The 25,375-nt window shown below is 30.0% G+C and overlaps 1 pseudogene; it reads right to left on the bottom strand.

Annotated features, from left to right (window-relative positions):
• LOC139857615 (2-hydroxy-palmitic acid dioxygenase mpo1-like) overlaps positions 1–23,863 on the bottom strand; it is a 76,174-nt pseudogene extending 52,311 nt beyond the window's left edge.
• Between the last annotated feature and the right edge of the window lie 1,512 nt (positions 23,864–25,375).

Here is a 25,375-nt window from a genome sequence, read left to right as displayed (position 1 = left end):
GATAATGCTAAAAACGAACATATATTTCATAGCATTATCCCTCAAGAAAGACAAGCTTTTAGTTGCAATTGTTCTATTTACAAGTGATATTCGTTTAAATAATAAAAGGTGAAGACAAAAGATAGATTCGACGAATTGAAGACGCAAACGACCAAGAAGCTAAAAAGTACAAAGTACAATCAAAGTGGTTCAAATTATTGATGAGAAACGTCTAAAAGTTACAAGAGTACGAGCCGCGAAACGCAAAGTACAAGATATTAAATAGTACGAAAGGACGTTCGAAAATCCGGAATCGGGACCAGAGTCAACTCTTAACGCGCGACGCAACGGACTAAAAATTACAAGTCAACTATGCACATAAATATAATATAATATATAAATAATTCTTAAAATTATATATATATTATTTATTTATTAAAACCGTCGGGAAATAAAAAACAAAGGTATGTGAGCTGTAAAAGAAGGTCATGCGATCTCATGGCCAGGAAGACCAAAAACCATGCGATCGCATGGTGCACTGTATCAGTTCAGGTCCTATAAATTTCGCATGTTTTGGCCAAAAATTACACATCTTTTTCTATCCTCTCTATCTCTCATGATATATATATATATATATATATATATATATATATATATATATATATATATATATATATATATATATATATATATATATATATAATTTATAATTTTAATTTTAATTTAAGATTAATAATAATAAGGGTATGTTAGCGAATGTTGTAAGTGTGTAAGTCGAAATTCTGTCCGTGTAACGCTACGCTATTATTAATCATTGTAAGTTATGTTCAATCTTTTTAAATTAATGTCTCGTAGCTAAGTTATTATTATGCTTATTTAAATCGAAGTAATCGTGATGTTGGGCTAAAATATTAAAGATGGGGTAATTGGGCTTTGTACCATAATTGGGGTTTGGACAAAAGAACGACACTTGTGGAAATTAGACTATGGACTATTAATGGGCTTTATATTTGTTTAATTGAATGATAGTTTGTTAATTTAATATAAAGATTTACAATTGGACGTAATTATAAATAACTATATACACTCGATCGGACACGATCGGACACGATCGGACACGATGGGCGGGATATTTATAAGTACTAATAATCGTTCATTTAACCGGACACAGGAATGGATTAATAGTCAATAGACTCATTAAAACAGGGGTGAATTATGTACAAGGACACTTGGCGTAATTGTTAACAAAGTATTAAAACCTTGTTATAGTTTAAGTCCCCAATTAGTTGGAATATTTGACTTCGGATATAAGGATAATTTGACGAGGACACTCGCACTTTGTGACGATCGCTCCAAATCCATATGGACGAACACGTCATTCATTGATTTCATTGCGAGGTATTTGACCTCTATATGATACATTTTGTAAACATTGCATTCTTTTGAAAAGGCACACCATAAATGAATATTTAAATCAAAGGTTTTCGACATCTGATGATTTCTACATATAGACAATCACCATAAATAATAGTTTACAACAGTATTTCTGTTGGCAATGCAGTCAAAATAAGATACATGGTGATGATTTGGTAAATGCAACGTCTCCTTGAAAAATATGTCATGTAAGACTCCATGCACATAGCTTGTTTAACATCTAAGCAAACAGCGGAAGACTTCTAGGAAACCTGAGAATAAACATGCTAACAAGTGTCAACACAAAGGTTGGTGAGTTCATAGTTTTAATGTTGCGCATAATCTGTATATAAAGGTGGATCACAAGATTTCAGTTGTTCAATCTAGAAATGTTTATCAAAATATTCTACGAAATTGAGCACCCTGGTAACTAAACTTAACGTATATATAATTTGTACCCTTTGTATAATCATCTTAATAATATACGCAAACCAACGTGTACGCTTCTCAAATAGCATACGTCCGTTAAAAGGCTAGTGCTCTAGCTCGGACGGGGATATCAAGCCCTATGGATCCATATACTACTACTCGCGCCCACCAGTTCTTATAACCGGCAGTTACTAGTTACCAAAGCTAAGGGATTTTCGGTTCAAACTCGGTGTAGAATTTAGTATGTACTTGTATCCATTGCGTTTAAAATAAAGTGCATGTATTCTCAGCCCAAAAATATAGATTGCAAAAGCAATTAAAAAGGGAGCAAATGAAACTCACGCATATAAATCTAGTATTTTCAGTATGTATAAACAGTCGCATGTATTCTCAGCCCAAAAATATATTGAGTAAAAGGGATCATATGAAACTCACCTTAGCAGCATATAAAGTCGTTCACCAAAATGTGATCGAAACACGAATTACCAAATAACCGTAGATCTCAACCTAGAGAACATATGTTGGTCAATAATTATCTATCAAGCTAGGTCAGGTCATAGTGTATCACAATCCTAATGCTCGATATTGACATACAAAAGTTATCCAATGTTGTTTCAAAAAGTCAATTTTGACAATAGTTTAACAAAACGAGACGTACCTTATATAAGGATTCATTTACTCGGTTGGTAATATTCAAAAATATAATTTATCAATCTCGTAAACAAGTTGTTTAAATCTTAATTGTAGATTCAAAAGCAATTTCAATTAACTTCAATCATAATTCAGTTGCTCATATCTTTTAATCCGTTCATCGAAATTATTCGATATCTAAATGAAAAGTTATTGATTTTTCGCTAGGTTTCCAAAAACATGTATATCATATACCTTTTACCAGTAATATATGTATTTAATTCGTGGTACATCATAAACTGTTTAACAAGGAAATTTAGCATACAAGCATGTATACATATATATACTCGAGCACTAGACATGGATACACAATTATTATATAAAAGATAAAATATAAGTACTTACATATCAATATTGAGATTCAATATTGTAGAAAAGTACGTAGACGTAACGGAGATGATAACACTAGGTTTGACTTGCAAATAATACCCATGAATATTACCCATAACCTCCTTGGCAATAACCCACAATTTCCTTAGCTTTATCCCGCTCATAAAACTATTTTGAAAGTGACACGCTCATGACCTCGTCGTAGTATTTTATGTATAATACTAATAATAATACAAATACTACTAATAATAATAAGATTAATAATAATATTAATCTTAATAATAATAATAATAATAATAATAATAATAATAATAATAATAATAATAATAATAATAATATAATTAATAAATATAATACGGAGTAATTTTTAAATTAAAACAGAGGCAGATATCTCGAGCTTTATAGGTGTGGCCTGTTCAGGACTGCCATGCGATCGCATGGCCTCCAAGACCAATTCCCATGCGATCGCATGGGATAGATTTCCAGCTCATGATCTTTTAACTTCTAGTTTGTCGACATATTTTTTAATTATTAATATAATATATTTAATTTATATAATTAATTATATATTATATTAAATTCACATGCATAGTTGACTTGTAATTTTCATTCCGATAAGTCGTACGTCGTCACTCGACTTATGTCCCGGTTCCGGTTTTTCGAACGTCCTATCGTATACTGAGAAAACTTGTACTTTACGTTTCGTGAATCGTATCTTTGTCAAAATATAGTCTTAAATCATCCATAAACTATACCACTGTAGCAAAGTACTGTAGCAATTCACTGTAGCAAAGTCAATTTCACTGTAACAAATAGTGATTTTCAAAAACACTGTAGCATTTTGGGTACTGTAGCAATTTGAAAATGTTACTATCGTTTACTAAATAACTTAAAATTATATGTATGTATATATCTTTTTAATATATATAAATCAGTTTTTAAATACACATTAGAAGTTATTTATAAATAAATTTTAATAATAAATATTTCAACTTATCATATATATTCAAATAGATATTTAAACCAATAAGTTTAATGTACGGTATCAAATAATTAATACATTGTTACCTTTTCAAGTTATAGTATATATGTATCTATTTACATATAATTGTTCGCGAATCGTCGAAAACAACCGAAGGGTATTTAAATATATAAAAGTAGTTCAAAAATTTTGAGATTCAGTTTTACAGACTTTGCTTATCGTGTCAGAAATGTTAATCATACAAAGATTAAGTTTAAATTTGGTCAGAAATTTCCGGGTCATCACACACTTTATATTTATGACTGATGGACTGTTATGGACAAAAACCAGATGGACATATTGAATAATCCAGGACAAAGGGCAATTAACCCATGGTAATAAACTAAAATCAACACGTCAAACATCATGATTACGGAAGTTTAAATACGCATAATTCGTTTATTTCATATTTCATCGCAATTTTATTTACTATCATTTTATTTATCGCACTTTTAATTATCGTACTTTTTATTTATCGCACTTTTATTTATCGTCATTTTATTTATCGCACTTTAAATTATCGCATTTTAATTATCATTATTTACTTTACGCTTTAAATTAAGTATATTTATTTTTAATATTTTACATTAGGTTTTAACTGCGACTTAAGACATAAAATCGACAAACCGGTCATTAAACGGTAAAAACCCCCTTTTATAATAATAATACTACTTAAAAATAAATAAATATATATATATATATATATATATATATATATATATATATATATATATATATATATATATATATATATTTATATACAAATTTAGTTTTAAAAATATAGCGTTAAACTTGGCTAATTCCCTGTGGACGAACCGGACTTACTAAAAACTACCCTACTGTACGATTAGGTACACTGCCTATAAGTATTGTAGCAAGGTTTAGGTATATCCACTCTATAAATAAATAAATAACTTGTGTAAAATTGTATCGTATTTAATAGTTTTTTCCAATAAAAATATAACTATTTTGTATACACCTCTGCAAACATCAGTTTATCATAATCGATTATTTTCATAATTTTAATAGACCACAAGATTTCATATATTTAAATGTACACGTAACCCGAGTACAAAATAATACGCGTAGCCCGTGAATTAAAAATCATTCATATGGTGAACACATGTAATCGACATTAACAAAACGCGTCTAGAATATCCCCATCATTCTGGGACTCTCATCAGACATGATAAAATCGAAGTACTAAAGCATCCGTAACCCGGATGGGGTTTGTTAGGCCCAATAGATCTATCTTTAGGATTCACGCCAATTAGGGTTTCTGTTCCCTAATTTTTAGATTACCAGACTAAAAAGGGTGATATTCGATTCGATAATCCAACCATAGAATGTAGTTTCAATTACTTGTTTCTATTTCGTAAAACATTTATAAAAACAGCGCATGTATTCTCAGTCCCAAAAATATATATTGCAAAAGCATTTAAAAAGGGAGCAAATGAAACTCACAATACGATATTTTGTAGTAAAAATATGCATACGACGGAACTGAACAATGCAGGGTTGTCTTGGATTCACGAACCTATATTCAATTATGTATATTAACACATGTAATGATAATTGAACAAATATATATATTATTAGTGATTTTAATTGTTATTTTAACTCATGTGTTTCATTAGTAACTTAATTAATTATATTTACTTATATACCTTAAATAGATAATTAATATTTATTACAAAAATATTAATATAGTTATGTTTTATGTCATAAATATATTTTCATATAGAAAATCTTTATTTGATATATTAATAATACTAATAATAATAATGGTAAAAATAATAATATTAGTATTAGAAATAATATTAAAAATGATAACAACAATAATAATGATAAAAATAATGATAATTCTAATAATAATAATAATAATAATAATAATAATAATAATAATAATAATAATAATAATAATAATAATAATAATAATAATAATAATAATAATGATAGTTTTAATAATAAAAATGATAATTTTGATAAAAAAAATTAGTTTCAATAATACTACTACTTACATTAAAAATGATAATAATAATAATAATAATAATAATAATAATAATAATAATAATAATAATAATAATAATAATAATAATAATAATAATAATAATAATGATGATGATGATAAAATTAATAATAATAATAATAATAGTAATAATAATAATAATAATAATAATGATAATAATAATAATAATAATAATAATAACAATAATAATAATAATAATAATAATAATAATAATAATAATAATAATAATAATAATAATAATAATAATAATAATAATAATAATAATAATAATAATAATAATAATAATAATAATAAAAGAAGACTACCTTAAAAGATTTTCAAAAAAAATATGCCCCGGACAGGGCTCGAACCCGCGACCTCTTGCTTAACAAACACTCATTTAAACCATTCATATGCTTCTTAATTACTTGATTTAATTCGCGTTTATAAATATATATAACATATATAAACTGTTTTTCTCATCTTATTCATTATCATTACCACAATCATCATATCCTCAATATTGTACATGTATAACACGATCATCCTCAACTTCACCATTATAAATGTAATCATCATCATCTAATAATCATGATCATAATAACCATCATTATAATCCTAGTATCATATCATTATTCTCCTTATTTCCAATGGAAGTCGATAGTTATAAATATTGGTGTTGGGTTTGGGGTTTACGAATGAAGTAGAAACAGAATAGCTAGCAACACAATTCGACTTTGTAACCAGCAGGAGCAAGACAACGCCATATGTCTAGGTTTATCTCGGCCCAATGACACCAAACTCACGGCCCAACTAGAAAGAAAACAATTACAGGGTCACGGCCCAACTGGATTTGAATTCACGGCCCAACTAGAATAAGAACTATGTTGAGCTATAGCTGATTAATGGCTGAAAGAAAAAGAAAAAAAATAATACAATGGAAGTCAGCAGCCTTTTTCTGTTTCTCTTTTCTTTTCTTTATAAACAAGTGGGGTTATTCCTTTTCCAATTTTCGGCCACAACCAAAAGAATTTATATGATGTGGCTTGGATTTAATCGATCAATTACAGGAAATTGCAGCAGTAGCAAAGACAACAACAAATAAGACAGTTATGGGTTTTGCTGTTTGTATTCGAGTAAGAAGCAAGAAAATAAAAGGGTTTTTGATTTGGTGATTGAAGGGTAACAGTTAGAACCGTAGAACATTGTTCAAGATGGTGGTCTTGTGTGTTTAAATGAGAAACAGAAGAAAAAGAAAATAAGTTGTAGCAGTTCATGGTTCAACGCAAAACAAAAAGTGAGAGAAAAGAGAGAGAGAGAGAGAGAGAGAGAGAGAGAGGAGAGAAAGAAGGGAGGTGGTATTTAGTGGTGGTGTGTGGCTATTTTGGGTGGTTGTTCCCGGTGGTTTAAACAGAAAAAATAGCTGCAGCAGGAGCAGTTCGAAAGGAATGAAGAAGAGAAAGAAAAAAATATAAGTTATGCAGTAGCAGTGATGTAACTTGAACTGAACATAAACTGAATATTAGGTGATGGTTTATAGGGTCTGATCGAATGAAACATAAGAATCAAATAGCAGTAGTAGCAAACTCTCCACAGAAACCGAAAGTAGAATAGTAGTAGTGATTAATATCGAATGATGTTGATTTATGTGAGTTGATCAACATGAGATAATAGCAGAACATAGAAATCGAAGAGATTACCGTGATGGTGTTAAGGTGGTAAATGATGGTGGTCTCATTGGTTTGAAGAATACAAGATGGTGGTAGTTGCCGTTGATCGTGAAGGCGGTTCTTGATGGTTGAATAAAACAATAGTAGTTAACACAAAAGTGATTTGGTTTATAGGTTGATCAAACGAGTAACGTTTTAGTTGATAATTGATGATGGTAGTGAACATGGTGGTGTTCGAATAAGGTGGCAGTGGGTGGTAACCGTGGTGGTGGTGATGATTTGATCATAGTGGTGTTGGTTTAGTCATCGAAATCGAAACAGATAAATGGTGTTGGTTATTCCGGTTGAAATCAGAAAAAAGAAAAAGAAAAAAAAAGATGGTGTGATGTTTGAGTTTGTGAAATTGAGTACAACTTTGTAGTAGCAATAATTGTGAATTCCAGTATAAGTCACGAGAGTAGTAACCAAATAAAAAGTAAGTTGATAAAGGGAATTAAAAAGCAATTACAACACTCAATCATGGTTCACGAATGTTTGTTCATTAGAGAATAGTTTGGTGATGATTAAAATACATATATGTATTATATAATATGAATTTAAAGGACACTAGTAAGGTGATTAATAAAGAAAGAAAACAGAAAGTTATATAAGTATGTGGGTGTGTGTGTTATATATGCATATAAATATGTATATCTATATGATTAGGTGTAATTTGTGTATATAGAAACAGATGAATCGTTTTCTAAACATGTGAAAAGGAAAAGTTGTGTTTTTGTGGGTCTATCAACATTTGTATATATATAATATTTCAATGTATGTAATTGTCATCTGTAATACATAATTAACTATTAGTCAATCAATCACCAATATAAAATCAGTAATCTTCAATCAATAATTAGGTACAGTTTATATATATATATATATATATATATATATATATATATATATATATATATATATATATATATATATATATATATATATATATATATATATATATATATATATATTTATATATATCTAAACACATAAATGTTCGTGAATCGTCTAGCACGGTCAAAGGGTAATTCATTACATGAATGTAGTTCCAAAATTTTGAGATTCAACATTACAAACTTTGCTTATCGTATCGGAAACATATAAAGATTAAGTTTAAATTTGATCGGAAATTTCTGGATTTTCACAGTACCTACCCGTTAAAGAAATTTCGTCCCGAAATTTGATTCGGATGGTCATGGCTGACAATAAGTATGTTTTCATGACTCATACGAGTTGGAGATTAGAATTTTATCATCAGTGAGTAATATGGATAAAACAATTTGATTTTTGTGAAGAGTACGAGTGAAGCTATCGCAAAAGAATGAAATGAGAATAGTAAAGTTTCGTCATATCTTTTGACGTAGATAGGGTTGATTTTCAGAGTTCATGGGATTTGGAGAAAATCTTTTTGATAAAATTTGATTCTTCGGTAATTAAGGAAATTAGGATCTTCTTTGATTAAATGCAATGATCTATTTCGATTGCTCTGTCGGATGTTTCACTATAAATCCACTCCCTTCGTTTCCTTATTTTTCACAGCTCGCATCCTCTATTCTTTCTCCTCAATTCATACTTTAAAGTACTCATCAATATGCTCTATCTAGTTATGATTCTTGATATACTCCTTACTTTCATATCTGTCATTCTTCTCTTCCATCTACCGCCGGAAGAATCTATTCACTTCTACTATACTCTTGGTTTTATAGTGTTTTTAGTTCTCCCGTGTCTTTATATTGCTATATGCATCGATATATATGGTTTGTAATTTCTGGATTGTTGTTGGGCTTTATATATTCCCTTTTATTTCAAAGTCCCTGCTTCTGTCTTCTATAATCATTGTCATCCACAGTTAATACTCTCTCCTATTTGCTGCGATTTATACTCCAATTTCTATTTCGGAGCTTCATTCTTTTATTTCCTCTTCTTGCCATTAAGCACCGTATGTATTGGTCCAGAATTCGTAGATATGAATTTTGGAATGAACTTAGTTAATGTTCTAAGAAAGAAATTGTAATGGCACGATCTTGATTTGTCAAATTACCAGAATACCTCGGAAAAGGCCGAATCATCAAGAAAAATATTTTCTTGATATGTTTAGAGTTTAAGTAGAATTCAAGAGTCGTGTAACATGGCACATGATGACGTTATGATCCGTGAATCATCACGTTCCATTTAGAAAATCAGCATGACTTACTGTAATATAATCACGTTGATCAAGTGTCATTATATTATACTAATTCATGCTTCAGTTCCTAACACTACTTCAAAAACATCTAAATTTTAAATTCGAATTTTTTCTTCTTCAAAATTTAGAAACTAAAATCATTTCCTTTCTGATGTAACACTGATATCATGAAGAGATAAGTGATTTCAGATAAGAATAATTATGAAAATATCTTCAGAAATATCGAGGATATTTATAATAAAAGATACGATGATATCTTAGAATTTTTAATATCGATGGATGATGAAGAAGATTTATCCATAAAGTTTTAGAGTCAGGATCAAGGTGTTGGTTAATGACTTCAACAGATACTGAATCATTTGGATTCTTTGAAGGCAAGTTTAGTCTTTGTGATTTATCCACAGCCTCCTTCATAGTTTGCTCAATCCGTTTTTCAGTTCCAAACCTTCTCTTTTTCTGAGCTTTGCCAACACACTATTCTTTATCATCAAACTTTTGACTGTTACGGTTGTCTACAATTTCTACTGCTTTATTCAGCTTTTTCAAATATTCAGAGAACTAAATCATAAATTGGGGTATTTTTCAGAAACTTCACATTCGAAGTATGCAAGTCTAGAAGATAGACGTTATATGTACACCTATAACTGTTAGCGTAGACATGCTGCGAGATTTCAAAATACTGATTTCTGATTCCCAGTAATTGGTATGACAATTCTTGTTACAAGATGCGGATGAGTAAATGATGGGGTTTCGATAAATATAATGATTTTTTGGAAAGTCAAAGATTAGTGAAGCTGTTGGTAAGTTTATTGCTAATGTGGTGGAACATAAACGGTTCTCCGGTAACGTTGGCGAAAGGGCAACGTATATATCGAGGTTATAATAAGACTGTTTCGACTGAGAAGTCGAAGTTGACTTGCTGGAGCTGTGACAAAACTGTCTATTTTGAAAAGGGACTGAAAAGTTATTTTAGATAATAAATGCCAAAGGGTCTGACACGGATACGTGTTAAACTATGAATTTGATTTCGAGAATTTTTCAGGTGGATGAATGTGGGTAATATGTGATTGGATCATCATCTCGATTGTTCCTTAATTGAGGGGTTTTAAGAATCATGAAAAATTTGATCACAGATTGTCATCGTCAACATACATATGATGTTCTAAAATTTTGAATGATACGAATATTTTTCTGGGTTTTATGAATGGAAGTGATGTTTTAGCACAGTTTTGAAGTCAAAGTATAGCTTTGAAAGCTGTAAGGATCTAAGAGTGATGATATTGGTTATATCTTGACTTGGATTATGATATTTTACAATCAGAATATGTAATTGAATTTGTTATAAAAATGGTTGTCCCGATTTTATAAACGAATGTATATTGTTGTGAGAGTAGTGAGTATAGTTAATGATTCGGAATTTAAGATTGTACAGTGTAATATATTATTGTGAAATTTAAATATCTCTTGGGTACTACCTACCCGTTAAAAAAAAATTCACAAATAATATTTTGTAAAAATGAATTTTATTACAGTCTTTATGAAAACATATGTATATTTTCTTCAGATGTAATACAGATTTAATGAGTTAATATTAAATTAAACTCATTTGATTTTTGGCTGGAATTAGAAATGAATAATCTCTAAAACTTTAGAAATTACGTAATTTTCGTGAATTATTTCTTCAACGTACATGAAATTATGAATCAATACTTCATTATTCATTTTTATTGATATTTACTCGGTGAATGATGTTGGTGCTCGTGGAATTCTTGTGAACTTTGCAAGATATGAATGATGTTTTCTAGAAAGTTTCGAGTACGGTGAAAATGAAAGTGTAATATCAAACATGTATTTGAATAGTACACTTGGTTTATTATGACCTGGAATTTATTGAATTGAAATAGAGATTGTAGTTAATGATGGTTAAATCGTTAAGGAAGGATGTACATCTTAGCATATTAGTAATATGAATTTAATCGAGTAGTATCTACCCTTATTTAATTCATACATAATAGCTTAGTACGAAAGATTTATTTTGATCTCAAAATTTATATATATATAAAATATACATATAATTTCTTCAGAGGGAATGAGTTAATACTTCATAACTCGTTGATACAATATACGCGTTATTGATTCGTAATGATGTCCACGGTGATTCTTGAACTGGCGTAGATTGCGATGTTATAAGTGCTGCTGATTCTGACGATGCTGACGGCACTGACTGTGCTGGTGATGCTAATAGTACTGTTGATGCTGCTGGTAAAACAAGTCTAGCTTGTAAATCACGCACCATTCTTGTCATGGTTTCTACTCTTCCTTCTATCATTTTGGTTCACTCATCTGATTTATAATTAGGGCTAGAATAGATAATCTCTAAGACTATGGAGATTACATAATCGCCGTAGAATGTTTCTCCAATGAAGTTATGAATCAATACTTCATCGGTTATTGTTGTTGGTATTCATTGGTACTTACAGTGCGTATGATGTTGATGCTCATGGTACAAATTGTGATGTTGTGGTGTGGGATGCGGACGTTGTTGGTGGTGGTGGTAATGGTACCGTTGGTGTTGATGATGGTGGTGCTGTTGATGCCGGTGTTGCTGCTGGTGCTTGTAACCTTTGTACCATATTCTCCAAAGCCACTACCTGAGCGCGAAGCTCGTTGCCTTCTTCTATTACACCGGGATGGTTGTTGGTTCGGATGATCGGGTGAATAAGATCTAGGATTTGGGATAATATATAATCGTGACGAGATACTCTGGAGATGAGAGAGAAAATGGTGTCTCGAACAGGTTCGCCGGTAAGTGCTTCAGGTTCTTCGCCAAGAGGGAAATGTGGTGGATGGAAGGGATCGCCTTCTTCTTATCTCCAATGATTAAGTAGACTACGAACTCATCCCCAATTCATCTGGAATAGATGATGGCTAATTGGTTGATCCATTCCGGTCACACTACTTTTAGAGCTCGAGTGAAACTCCATATCGGAATTTGAGGGACTTGAACTAGTGGCGAGTTCCATTTCGTACTATAGAATAAAGGATTTTTCGATATGAAATGATTTTCGGTTATCGGATGGTATTCTAATTACATAGAATATCTATATATATAGAACAAAAGATTTCGTAGATTACGGAGGAATTTACGGAATATGTCAGGCAAAGTTTATAGTAACAGATACGCTAAGATATGAATTAGCAGATACGCTAAGATACGAATTTTGTCTATACACTATTCATGCAATCAATGCAGTAAGATGTGTCTAGACTAAGGATAATAAGCATGTAATTTCTGACAAGAAATGATAAGCAAAACTTTTTGATATGCAGACACGGTCGAAGTACAGACTCATTAATGCATCTTAATATCTATCAGTTAGACACACTAATGCAAGACCTGGTTCGCTAAGACCACCGCTCTGATACCACATGAGACGACACGTCCTAATCAATAAGGATGAATACAATAACATATGGTTATATTTCAAGGTATTTGACCTCTATATGATACATTTTACAAATATTGCATTCGTTTTTAAAAGACAACCTTTCATTACATCGAAAGTTGACAAGTATGCATACCCTTTCATAATATATATAAACTATAGATGACTTAATATGTCATTTACTTAATAATGATCTTTATTGAACTCAACGACTTGAATGCAACGTCCTTGGAAATATGTCATGTATGACTCCAAGTATTATCTTTAAAATAAGCAAATGCACAACGGAAGATTTCTTTCAAACCTGAGAATAAACATGCTTTCAAGTGTCAACAAAAAAGGTTGGTGAGTTCATTGGTTTATCATAATCGATTATTTCCATAATTTTAATAGACCACAAAATTTCATAAATTTAATTGTACACGTAACCCGAGTACAAAATAATACGTGTAACCCGCGAATTAAAAATCATTCATATGGTGAAGACCTGGTAATCGACATTAACAAAACTCGTATAGAATATCCCCATCATTCCGGGACTCTCATCGGACATGATAAAATTGAAGTACTAAAGCATCCGTAACCCGGATGGGGTTTGTTAGGCCCAATAGATCTATCTTTAGGATTCGCGTTAATTAGGGTTTTTGTTCCCTAATTCTTAGATTACCAGACTAAAAAGGGTGATATTCGATTCGATAATCCAACCATAGAATGTAGTTTCGATTACTTATGTCTATTTCGTAAAACATTTATAAAAACAGCGCATGTATTCTCAGTCCCCAAAAATATATATTACAAAAGCATTTAAAAAGGGAGCAAATGAAACTCACAATACGATATTTTGTAGTAAGAATATGCATACGATGGAACTAAACAATGCAGGGTTGGCCTTGGATTCACGAACCTATATTCAATTATGTATATTAACACATGTAATGGTAATTGAAAAAATATATATATTATTAGTGATTTTAATTGTTATTTTAACTCATGTGTTTCATTAATAACTTAATTAATTATATTTACTTATATACCTTAAATAGATAATTAATATTTATTACAAAAAATATTAATATAGTTATGTTTTATGTCATAAATATATTTTCATATAGAAAATCTTTATTTGATATATTAATAATACTAATAATATTAATGGTAAAAATAATAATATTAGTATTAGAAATAATATTAAAAATGATAATAACAATAATAATGATAATTCTAATAATAATAATAATAATAATAATGATAGTTTTAATAATAAAAATGATAATTTTGATATAAAAAAAATTAGTTTCAATAATAATACTACTTACATTAAAAATGATGATAATAATAATAATAATAATAATAATAATAATAATAATAATAATAATAATAATAATAATAATAATAATAATAATAATAATAATAATAATAATGATAAAATTAATAATAATAATAATAATGATAAAATTAATAATAATAATAATAATAATAATTGAAAAATATATATATTATTAGTGATTTTAATTGTTATTTTAACTCATGTGTTTTATTAATAACTTAATTAATTATATTTACTTATATACCTTAAATAGATAATTAATATTTATTACAAAAAATATTAATATAGTTATGTTTTATGTCATAAATATATTTTCATATAGAAAATCTTTATTTGATATATTAATATTACTAATAATAATAATGGTAAAAATAATAATATTAGTATTAGAAATAATATTAAAAATGATAATAACAATAATAATGATAAAAATAATGATAATTCTAATAATAATAATAATAATAATAATAATAATAATAATAATAATAATGATAGTTTTAATAATAAAAATGATAATTTTGATAAAAAAAAATTAGTTTCAATAATAATACTACTTACATTAAAAATGATAATAATAATAATAATAATAATAATAATAATAATAATAATAATAATAATGATAAAATTAATAATAATAATAATAATAATAATAATAATAATAATAATAATAATAATAATAATAATAATAATAATAATAATAATAATAATAATAATAAAAGAAGACTACCTTAAAAGCTTTTCAAAAAAAAATATGCCCCAAACAGGGCTCGAACCCGTGACCTCTTGCTTAACAAACACTCATTTAAACCATTCATCTGCTTCTTAATTTCTTGATTTAATTCGCGTTTATAAATATATATAACATATATAATCTGTTTTTCTCATCTTCTTCATTATCATTACCACAATCATCATCTCCTCAATATTGTACATGTATTACACGATCATCCTCAACTTCACCATTATAAATGTAATCATCATCATCTAATAATCATGATCAGAATAACCATCATTATAATCCTAGTATCATATCATTATTCTCCTTGTTCCCAATGGAAGTCGATAGTTATAAATATTGGTGTTGGGTTTGGGGTTTACGAATGAAGTAGAAACAGAATAGCTAGCAACACAATTCGACTTCGTAACCAGCAGGAGCAAGACAACGCCATATGTCCAGGTTTATCTCGGCCCAATGACACCAAACTCACGGCCCAACTAGAAAGAAAACAATTACAGGGTCACGGCCTAACTAGAATAAGAACTATGTTGAGCTATAGCTGATTAACGGCTGAAAGAAAACGAAAAAAAATAATACGATGGAAGTCAGCAGCCTTTTTCTGTTTCTCTTTTCTTTTCTTTATAAACAAGTGGGGTTATTCCTTTTGCAATTTTCGGCCACAACCAAAAGAATTTATATGATGTGGCTTGGATTTAATCGATCAATTACAGGAAATTGCAGCAGTAGCAAAGACAACAACAAATAAGACAGTTATGGGTTTTGCTGTTTGTATTCGAGTAAGAAGCAAGAAAATAAAAGGGTTTTTGATTTGGTGATTGAAGGGTAACAGTTAGAACCGTAGAACATTGTTCAAGATGGTGGTCTTGTGTGTTTAAATGAGAAACAGAAGAAAAAGAAAATAAGCTGTAGCAGTTCATGGTTCAACACAAAACGAAAAGTGAGAGAAAAGAGAGAGAGAAGAGAGAAAGAAGGGAGGTGGTGTTTAGTGGTGGTGTGTGGTTGTTTTGGGTGGTTGTTCCCGGCGATTTAAACAGAAAAAATAGCTGCAGCAGGAGCAGTTCGAAAGGAATGAAGAAGAGAAAGAAAAAAATATAAGTTATGCAGTAGCAGTGATGTAACTCGAACTGAACATAAACTGAATATTAGGTGATGGTTTACAGTAGTAGCAAACTCTCCACAGAAACCGAAAGTAGAATAGTAGTAGTGATTAATATCGAATGATGTTGATTTATGTGAGTTGATCAACATGAGATAATAGCAGTACATAGAAATCGAAGAGATTACCGTGATGGTGTTAAGGTGGTAAATGATGGTGGTCTCGTTGGTTTGAAGAAGACAAGATGGTGATAGTTGCCGTTGATCGTGAAGGCGGTTCTTGATGGTTGAATAAAACAATAGTAGTTAACACAAAAGTGATTTTGTTTATATGTTGATCAAACGAGTAACGTTTTAGTTGATAATTGATGATGGTAGTGAACATGGTGGTGTTCGAATAAGGTGGTGGTTTGTGGTAACCGTGGTGGTGATGATTTGATCATAGTGGTGTTGGTTTAGTCATCAAAACCGAAACAGATAAATGGTGTTGGTTGTTCCGGTTGAAATCAGAAAGAAAAAAAGAGAGAGAGATGGTGTGATGTTTGAGTTTGTGCAATTGAGTACAACTTTGTAGTAGCAATAATTGTGAATTCCAGTATAAGTCACGAGAGTAGTAACCAAATAAAAAGTAAGTTGATAAAGGGAATTAAAAAGCAATTACAACACTCAATCATGGTTCACGAATGTTTGTTCAATAGAGAATAGTTTGGTGATGGTTAAAATACATATATGTATTATATAATATGAATTTAAAGGACACTAGTGAGGTGATTGATAAAGAAAGAAAACAGAAAGTTATATAAGTATGTGGGTGTGTGTGTTATATATGCATATAAATATGTATATCTATATGATTAGGTGTAGTATGTGTATATAGAAACAGATGAATCGTTTTCTAAACATGTGAAAAGGAAAAGTTGTATTTTTGTGGGTCTATCAACATTTGTATATATATAATATTTCAATGTATGTAATTGTCATCTGTAATACATAATTAACTATTAGTCAATCAATCACCAATTTAAATCAGTAATCTTCAATCAATAATTAGGTACAGTTTATATATATCTAAACACATAAATGTTCGTGAATCATCGAGCACGGTCAAAGGGTAATTGATTACATGAATGTAGTTCCAAAATTTTGAGATTCAACATTACAAACTTTGCTTATCGTATCGGAAACATATAAAGATTAAGTTTAAATTTGATCGGAAATTTCCGGGTTGTCACAGTAAGCAGGATTCGTTCAACGGGAAATAGTGGTTAATAGCAAGCAATTTCAGGGTTGGTTTGTTTGTTTAACTAAAAACTATTCAAATTAATCAACTAGAATAAAGCTTAAAACTTAAACTAAAGTGCAATTGAGAATGTTGAAATGTAAACAATGAGATTAAAAGCCTTTTTCATTTCACAATCCCAATCTAGCATGCATTCATTCAAACAAGTATTATGTTTACTGTGACGACCCGAAAATTTCTGACCAAATTTAAACTTTATCTTTAAATGATTTAATGTTTTCGACACGATAAGCAAAGTCTGTAATGTTGAGTCTCAAGTTTTGGAACTATATTCATGTAATCAATTATTCTTTGACTGTTTTCGACGATTCACGAACAATATATATATATATATATATATATATATATATATATATATATATATATATATATATAACTTAATGTGCACATATATATATATATATATATATATATATATATATATATATATATATATATATATATATATATATATATATATATATATATATATATATATAACTTAATGTGCACATATATATATATATATATGATTTCAAGTTATTTAGTAAACGATATTAACATTCGATTAATATTTAGATAAGTTAACTAAAACGTTTAAGATAAACCAGTAAAACACTAATTTGCTACATTATTTTCGAATTGCTACAGTACCCGAAAAGCTACAGTGTTTTCGAAAATCACTATTTGCTACAGTAAAACACTATTTCAAAATGAAAATGTATATATTATATATATATTAACAAATAGCGAGACGATGATTTATAGAAGTAAATGACCAAAACACTCAAATGTATAAGTTATATCTCTAGTGGTATAGTTTATGGATAATTTAAGACTATATTTTGGCAAATGTACGATTCACGAAACGTAAAGTACAAGTTTTCTCAGTATACGAAAGGATGTTCGAAAAACCGGAACGGGACATAAGTCGAGTGATGACGTACGACTTATCGGAACGAAAATTACAAGTCAACTATGCACGTGAATTTAATATAATATATAATTAATTATAAAAATTATATATATGATATATTTATATAAAATTTATGTCGACAAACAAAAAGTTAAACGATTGTGAGCTGTCATAGGCACCCATGCGATCGCATGGGATTTACCCCTTCAAGCCATGCAATCGCATGGCAGGGGATTTCAGGATTCATCTATAAAACTCGACATTCTGTTCGACACAAGCATACACACAAATATTCATTTACTCCCTCTGTATAATTATTATTATTATTTATATTATTAAGATTAATATTATTATTAATCTTATTATTATTTGTAGTATTAGTATTATTATTGTTATTTCATAAAATATTACGACGAGGTTATGAGCGGGTTATTTTCAAAAATGGGTTTTCGAGCGGGATAGAGGTAAGGAAACTATGGGTTATAGCCATGGAGGTTATGGGTAATGTTCATGGGTATTGTTTGCAAATCAAACCTAGTGTTTATCATCTCTGTTACGTCTACGTACTTTCCTGCAATATTGAATCACAATATTGATACGTGAGCATTCATATCTTATCTTTTATATATTAATTGTGTATCCATGTCTAGTGCTCGAGTATATATATTTATGCATGCTTGTATGCTAAATTTTCTCGTTAAACAATTTATGATGAATCACGAATTAAATACATATATTACTGATAAAAGGTATATGATATGCATATTTTTGGAAAGCTGGCGAAAAATCAATAACTTTTCATTTAGAAATCGCGTAATTTCGATGAACGAATTAAAAGATATGGTCAACTGAATTATGATTAACGTTAATTGGAATTGCTTTTGAATCTGCAATTAATATCTAAACAACTTGTTTGTAAGATTGATAAATTAGATTTTTGAATATTATCAACCGAGTAAATGAATCCTTATATAAGGCACGTCTCGTTTTGTTGAACTATAGTCAAAATTGACTTTTTGAAACGACTTTTGATAACTTTTGTATGTCGATCTCGAGCATTAGGATTGTGATACACTATGACCTGACCTAGCTTAATAGACATTTATTGACCAACATATGTTCTCTAGGTTGAGATCTACGGTTATTTGGTAATCCGAGTTTCGGTCACATTTTGGTGAACGACTTTATATGCTGCTAAGGTGAGTTTCATTTGCTCCCTTTTTAATTGCTTTTGCAATCTATATTTTTGGGCTGAGAATACATGCAATTTATTTTAAACGCAATGGATACAAGTACATACTAAATTCTACACCGAGTTTGAACCGAAAATCCCTTAGCTTTGGTAACTAGTAACTGCTAGTTATAAGAACTGGTGGGCACGAGTAGTTATATATGGATCCATAGGGCTTGACATCCCCGTCTGTTCCAGGTATAGAAACCCTAGCCTGAACTATAAAACAGACGTATGCTATTTGAGTTTAGTACACGTTGGTTTGCGTGTATTGTACATGTTGGTTGCATGTGTGTTAAAACAGGGGTACTTCTTATAATGTTAAAGCTTAGTTACCAGGGTGCTCAATATTGTAGAATATTTTGATAAACGTTTCTGGATGAAACAACTGAAATCTTGTGATCCACCTTTATATACAGATTATATTAAACATTAAAACTATGAACTCACCAACCTTTGTGTTGACACTTGTTAGCATGTTTATTCTCAGGTTCCCTAGAAGTCTTCCGCTGTTTACTTATATGTTATACAAGATATGTGCATGGAGTCATACATGCTTTATTCGAGAAAACGTTGCATTCACAAATCATCACCATCTATCTTATTTTGACTGCATTGTCAACAGAAGTATTATTGTAAACTATTATATTACGGTGATTGTCTATATGTAGAAATTATCAGATGTCGAAAACCTTTGATTTAAATATTCATTTATGGTGTGCCTTTTCAAAAGAATGCAATGTTTACAAAACGTATCATATAGAGGTCAAATACCTCGCAATGAAATCGATGAATGACGTGTTCGTCCAAGTGGAATTGGAGCGATCGTCACAGTTACCAAGTATTGATCAAATCTCATAGACAAGACTTCTTAAGTTCTTCAATTCTATTATCTTGGGATTGAACTATGCAACCTAGACAATATGTTTTTATCCTTAATCTAAGTAACACTAAGTTGGATCAAGAACACAATGTTAAATCACAATAATTCAACTTGCAATAACAAAAGCATAGAACTTGCATTGATCAATAGTTGATTGGTTTACAATATCATAATCCAAAAGACATAAGTATTAAAACTCATAAATCACATAAACTTGAATGAAATAATACATGTTTAACTGTTCATGGAAAGGATAAAGATAAGAAAACTAGCTAAGCATGTTGGTGATGAGGATCATGGTTGTTTCTTGAAGTTGCATGATGAACACCACTTGAATCCTTGATTGATGATGATTGATGGTGTAATTTTGTGTGTTTTTGGCTCTAAAAACTGATGGAAAAGGTGTTTGATTCGTAGCCTAGGGTTTACCTTATATAGGAATGAAGTAGGGTATTCACCAAGCATGAAATCCCTCAAATCCGGCTCTAAATTCTATCCAAAAATACGTCCAACCGCAATTTATGCTCACCAGCTGCAATTTACGCCCAGACGCAAAAACCCAAGCGCCTCCTTATGCCCGTTTCTGACCTGAACAAACTTTTTATTTCAGGCCAGCCGCAATTTGCGGCTGGGTACTTTTTTCGCGCCTTTTAATCGTTTTAATCCTCGTTTTCGCGTTTCGTCTTGACTCGTTACCCATTATGAAAACCTTATAAAATAGCCTTTTTTAAACCTCAAATGCACACATAAAATTCATCTTTTAATATCAAACACAATCGGCATTTATGAACCGATCAACACACAAATTACCTCTAGCAACACGAAGAAAGGCGCCATCAAAGCTGCTTGTGCTATGTTGTCTAAGAAAGCAGGTGCACGTTTCTAAACATAAAGAAACCAAAGCATTGATTACTAAAACGTGAAAGAAAATATGAAATAAACTTTACAAAAGCTACATATACACAGTAATATTTACCTCGAAAACGCCATGACCTATTATCTGTCCAGTCCAGCAGAATAACTGTGCAGTCAGGACAACCTGATAATATAATACATGATGAGGTTATAATATAATATTGATTCAACGGTTTATACGGGTAAAACAAGAAAAATAATTAGAAGAAAATTAGTCAAACAGCTCAAAGGTTGCCAAAAGTGAATTTCAAATGCATAAAACATTCTAACTCCTGAATCATAATTTAGAAAAAAATACATAAATATATGAATTAATACAAATTTCACACGATAATCCATAAAAAGATAGTAACTGATTCGTACAACATCAAATTTTATTAGTACACTTATAATGTGCTACTAGACAACACTTTAAAACATTTATGGTCGTGAACCGATAATAATTAACGGTGTACATATTAAAACTTATCATGGACGGATATCATGTCATATATCATATATCATATCACACATATATCATAGATATGAAACTAAAAAACAATAACAACAAAACAATAAATAAACACTGTGGTTGACCCAAGATAAAAGCTTAAAACCAGGTACGTTAGGTCCAATTCTATATCTCAAAAACAAAATTGAACCAAGACCAATCTGCTACTTGAATTGAATTAGCTTACATCCTAATAATTAAGAAACCATAATTTCAAGACAAAATTTCATTACTCATCTATGAACTTTACATCAAATTTGACTTCATGTCCTTTTTCTTTTTTTTATGCATTCCTCGTCCCTAATGTATCAAAAATCTACATCCCTCATCCTCCCGTCTACTTTCTGTCAAAACCAGCCGTTATCTCTTATCACGTGCATATCATATGAGGATATTTTTGTTATTATTTTGTCTTCTTCTATAATATAAACCCACAATTCTTCAATTGAACCCAAATCAATTTAGGGTTTGTTTTCTACCCCCCTTAAATCGAGCAATACACACAACGTAACCTAAGAAGCCCTCATTGCTGACTAATCTTGTACTCATTAATTGCTCAAGAATCACACAAAATATGTCTAATTTTGTTCTATAATCATAGGGTATACTTCTCATTTGATCAAGAATTGTTCTCCATTAAAGGATTTCTCCTCATTGGTAACCTTTCTTTTACTCCGTTCTTTGTTTGTTGTTTTGGTAGTAATTAAATTGGTTATTCTGATTCTTTTTAGATCAAAAATTAGTTCATCAATTTATATATTTTGGGCATTACTTCAGGATTAACTTTTGGGTATATTTGGTGAAACATTGTATGTATTTGGATTAGAAAGCATTGTTTTTACTGTATATGTCTGTTTCTATGTGAAGTTTAACAATTTCTTTTGTAAAAAATCTAATGCAAAACTGAAAGTTTCCCTTTTTTATAACTATTTAACGAAGATTAGTTTACTGTGAATGCGCAGATGTGATGGATCAAGATAATCCAATTACTGAATCAACATTTAGTAAACAACGTCTTCTGAAAGATCAAGTTCGTTTGGTAAAAAGAAAAGATAATGCTCGATATGAAATTGTTCCGATCAAAGATAATGACATAGTTGAAAAAACGTGCTCGATTTAAGGGGGTAGAAAACCCTAAATTGATTTGGGTTCAATTGAAGAATTGGGGGTTTATGTTGTAGAACAAGACAAAATAATGACAAAAATACCCCCACGTGATATGCATGTGATAAGAGGTAACGGTTGATTTTGACAGAAAGTAGACGGGAGGACGAGGGAGGTAGATTTTTGATACATTAGGGACGAGGAATGCATAAAAAAAAGGACATGGAGTCAAATTTGATGTAAAGTTCAGAAACGAGGAATAAAATTTTGTCTAATTTCAACAAAACTACAGATTTTAACACATGCAACAGTAACATAATACTAAAAAATTTATACCTTCCAAGCAACAGAGAATCCAAAATGATGAGCAAGAAAACTTCCAAAAACCCAACAAAGAAAGAACAATAAACCAGCAAAGGAACCGGCTTTAACATCCAATCCAAACAAACATAAAAGCCAGCATATATTAAAGTAAATAAAAACCCATAATTCAAAACCAGACTATTTGGTAAAGAAAAATTAACCAAAGGGGGCGTAAAATACAAAATCATGAGAGCTGTAAAAAAGATAGGCCAAACAAACAACATGTGGATAAATATATTCACTGGGTTGCTATGATAAGCTCCATAAAAAGCAAAGTGCTTTTCAACATCAAATAACTGTAATTTACCCATTAGGAGTTCTTACTCAATTTATGTTCTTGAAATTTGAAGAGATTTCAGAAGGGGTTCTAGATTTTGGTCTAAAGATACATGCTTTGAATACCAAAATGGGTATATAGAGCACCCAGTTTGAGCAGTCCACTAAATTTGATCACGTCTTGTTGAAAACGACGTTGTCAATGTGTGTGAGCGTGCTGTTGCCAAAAAGGGCACTTTTAACTACTAGTATTGTCAATGATTTGAACGTATAGTATTGAAGATGCAAGTAAAAGTCAAATGGTTTGTGCAATGGGTTTATATAATCAAATGACAACTACTAGTATTTTATTTAGATTTGTTCTACCTTTTATTTTAAGGAGGTAAGTGTAACATTATGATAAATACCAGTAATGTTTAGTTATGATAAGTTATAGTGTGCAGTGTTGAAGTGACGCTAATACCGAATTAAAAAGGTCAGCTAGCTTAGTTTACTTTTGACTTTTGGTTTGCGGAATTGCCATATAATTTTTAGTTGAAGATTGAATATTTAAAAAAATGTCAAATTATCTTGTGCCATAAATTAAATAAATAAATATATAATGTCCATTTACTGAGTCGTAGTGTAATAATTAATAGATAAATAAATTAGAAGATTAAAAAAAGTTCATTGATTTGCATAATTAGTTTAATTAATCAAATCAAATAAATAAATATAAATATAAATATATAATGTCAATATCACTCTGTCATAACTTAATGACTTGTATTTTAATGTGTTGAGTTTGTAAGAGTTATGGTTAATGAGTTGAATCTGGATTTGTATGCTTGCAGATCAAGAAATTCAAAGATGCATTATCTAAGTATAAGACAGATGGGTGTAATCTTGGCCCAGCCAAAGGATTAGAGGAATCTGAGCTGTTGAGTTTAGCTTCAATTGGTCAAAATTCATATAATTTGCCATTAAAGTCAGCTGAGGATGATTTTCTTCTTAAGGAGATCAATCCATCTAACAGGGAATTGCTTCTTGCATAGTATTTAGATAGACGTTTGATAGGACTCGAGTTATATAAACAGTTTCTTTGCGAAATGCAACAAAGTGTTTTCTAGTGAGACCTTGTACTCGAACCAGTGTAAAACTGAGAAATCTTGGTGTATCGGTTTGGGTTAGGGGACTTGTAAGTTGTACATAGCTTTTTTATACCTAAAAGAGGGCTTTGTTGATTTTTTGCTGCTGGATACGCCCAACTAGTTTGATAGTTGTTCAGTTTGTCATTAAAGATTATATCTTGTGATATGTGGTTATGATTAACTAATCATCCAAGTTGGTCATCAAATTTCAACAAGAATGGTTAATTTATGCCAACTTATCAAGACATTCAAGTTTGTCAAGGCAAGATGACAGTTTTGTTAAAAACCAATATTGTAATTTATGCCTTTATGGGTCACATTTGATTAGTTTTTAAAAAATTCGAGCCAAGTCAAAAACACCTATGAGATTATTTTCAAGTGTTGAGTGAAAGATTTACATATGGATGTAACACTATA

The sequence above is a fragment of the Rutidosis leptorrhynchoides genome, chromosome 7 (genome assembly GCF_046630445.1).
Source record: "Rutidosis leptorrhynchoides isolate AG116_Rl617_1_P2 chromosome 7, CSIRO_AGI_Rlap_v1, whole genome shotgun sequence".
In the NCBI taxonomy this organism is placed as follows: Eukaryota; Viridiplantae; Streptophyta; class Magnoliopsida; order Asterales; family Asteraceae; genus Rutidosis; species Rutidosis leptorrhynchoides.
This window is presented reverse-complemented; position numbering and strand designations above follow the sequence as displayed.